Raw genomic sequence first — 3,092 nt, 5'->3', positions numbered from 1 at the left:
GGTTTCTCTGTGTAGCCCTGGCTGTCCTGGAACTCACTCTGTAGACCAGGCTGGCCTCAAACTCAGAAATCTGCCTGCCTCTGCCTCTCAAGTGCTAGGATTAAAGGCGTGTGCCACCACTGCCGGGCATCTGTCTCTTTCTCGCCTTCCTCCCATCCCGGTTATAGAAAGGAGAAAAATTAGTCAAAATTGGGTAGGGTTGAGACTTTCCAGAGACCAGAGAATGAGTTAAAGGCACAGAGATGAAAAACAGCGTAGTTTGAAAGATGCGGTTGCTGGGGCTGCTAAGAGGGGATGAGCTACTGGCTAATAGGATCTGTGGTGCTAAATCCCCCAGAGCACGCACAGCACGAAAGGGCTGAAGCACTGGGGTGGCTCTGGGTCAAGATTAAAGAGACCCGGGGGGCCAAGAAGGGAGACTTAAGGAGCCAGGCCGCACAGCCGCGACTGGAGAGATGGACACAGCCTGCTAGGCCTCAGAATGAAAATTTAGCCCCGCCCTAAACTGGGCCAGAGAACCCGCCCTGCCCCATCTCCAGTCTCCTTTATTCCACCCTCCTCCCTACCCTATCTTGGAGACCTGGATCGACACCACCTCGGAATCACCAGGTGACTTGGCCAAAAACAAAAGGACAGAAGGGATCTCAGCCAGGAAACCCCGGGAGGGGGCTGGAAAAGAGGGTGACTTTCTTTAGGACTGGTGCGGTCCCTCCCTGCCTCTCCCTTCAGCGCCTGCTTGGTAGCTCTTTCCTGATCCCTTTATCTCTAAGGCTGCAGAGTCAAGCCCCACTTCTGGAACCTTCTTGGGAATGCAGCTCTGACCATCAGGAACCATGAGCCCGGCAACTCCGGTAAGGAGGAGTTTCTGGGGCAGGAAGAAGTAGGGGGGCTTCCCAAATAGGTGATGCCCTGGTCTCTGGGATTCTCTGCTCCTGCAGAGGTGGGGAATTGGACTGAGCTAGTCAAAGTAGTGACTGTGGAGGGTCGGATCCAGGGGACAGGACCTTGTAACCCACTAATCATATGACCTAACCCCCCCTGTTTTGACCGTATTTCCCCCAGGCAGTCACTAAACACACGGTCCACTGCCTCCCAGTCCTTGTTCTAGCCTGGTACCTTCTGCAGCGCTATCACTTGCCAGCCCACATCTTCTCCCCAACCCCTCATTCATCTTCTAAGCCTACTAAAGACCCCTGAACTTTCCACCAGTGCTTATGTGAGGTTCTTTGATCCACACTGGGGAAATGTTACTTCCCCTTCACGACCCCTCAGCTTCCTTGGGGAAGCCTTTCTGAACCCCTTGGGCAAAGAGCGACTTCCTCCTTGGTAAGCCACACTCTTTGCATTGGCTACTTTCACCTCCAGTCTCCTCCAGTAGACTGGTAGCTAGAGTTGTATTGGGAGGGCTCTATGCTGCGTTATAGCACTGTGGTGCTTTACAGAGCTAGAGAACGCTAACATCTGAAGCCGGGATGGAGCCTGGCTTCTCTCTGCACTCTGTGTGTGTGTGTGTGTGTGTGTGTGTGTGGTGTAGTTTGTTTGAAGAGTTGTTTGTGAAGTGGTAGTGAGGAATTTAATATGTAGCCCAGTCTGGTTTTACTATGTAGCCAAGGCTAGTCTGTGATTTCCTAGTCCTGCTATGTCAGCCTCCCAAATATGGTCCACCACATTCTGGTTTTTTTTTTTTTTTTTTTCCTACTCAAGCATAATTTCCACTTATTTTTGTTTCCAAAGAGTATTATTTTCCTCAGTCTATAAAGGACTTGGGTTCTTTACACAGGACTAACCTTGGTGGGGGGTGTGTAATACGGCTACAGGGCTGGGACAAGGATGTTCAGTCTGTTGGGGTTCATGTAAGTGTTTTCTTTCTAGTTTTTCACTGAGAAGGAATAGAGCTTCATATACAATTTGGAAGCACAAAGTTGCTGAATAGGATCAGAAATGTCTCTGGCGACTGTGGGTATGGCCGCTCTTACATTTTGAATAACAAACTTTTGTTATTGTTGGTTTGTTTGATTTTTTTTGAGACAGCATTTCTCTATGTAGCTGGCTATATAGGAACTGACTCTGTAGAACAGGCTGGCTTTGAACTCATAGATCCACCTGCCTCCGCCTCCTGAGTGCTGGGATTAAAGGCATGCATTACCATGCCTACCTTATTTCTTTTCTTTTCTTAATGTATATGAGTGATCTGTCTTCATGCACATCAAAAGAGAGAATTATATCCCATTACAGATGGCTGTGAGCCACCGTATCATTGCTGGGAATTGAACTTAGGACCTCTGGAGGAGCAGTTAGTGCTCTTAACTTCTATTTCTCCAGCCCCCTGAAAGCAAACTTTTAAAAATTAAAATTATATTTATCTCTGTATGTGCGTGGATGTGCACAGGTATAACCCTACACTTGTGGAGGTCAGAGACAACTTTTTGTCACTCCTTCCTCTTGGTGATTCCTAGGGATATAATTCAGGTCATCAGATTTGGTGGCAGGCACCTTTGCCTGATGAGCCATCTTGATGACCCAGAGAAATGTTTTATTATTATTATTATTATTGGGATACTTGTTGTGTAGCCCAGGCTGGCCTTGAGTTCCTGGGCTCTCCTGGTTCTGAAGCAGCCTTTAGACCAGTGGTTCTCAACCTGTGGGTCACGACCCTTTTGGGGGTTGCATATCAGACATTTACATTACCATTCATAGCAGTAGCAAAAATACAGTTGTGAAGTAGTAACTAAATAGTCTTATGGTTGGGGTCACCACAACGTGAGGACCTGTTCCGAAGGCTCACAGCATGTGAAGGTTGAGACTCATTGCTAGACTGAGACTCTAAAGTAGCTGTGGCTCCAGGCCAGCTACCCGCTCAGTGGAAATTGGCTTGTTTTTGTTTTTGTTTTTGCTTCAGTACTAGGGTTTCACCAATGCTGGGCAAGCCCTCTACACCAAGCTTTATCTCCAGCCTCCTCCTCCTCCTTTCTTTTTTCTTTTTAAAATTTTGAGACGGGCCGGGCGTGGTGGCGCACGCCTTTAATCCCAGCACTTGGGAGGCAGAGGCAGGTGGATTTCTGAGTTCAAGGCCAGCCTGGTCTACAAAGTGA

Source organism: Mus caroli, chromosome 7, assembly GCF_900094665.2.
Source record: "Mus caroli chromosome 7, CAROLI_EIJ_v1.1, whole genome shotgun sequence".
In the NCBI taxonomy this organism is placed as follows: domain Eukaryota; kingdom Metazoa; phylum Chordata; class Mammalia; order Rodentia; family Muridae; genus Mus; species Mus caroli.
This window is presented reverse-complemented; position numbering follows the sequence as displayed.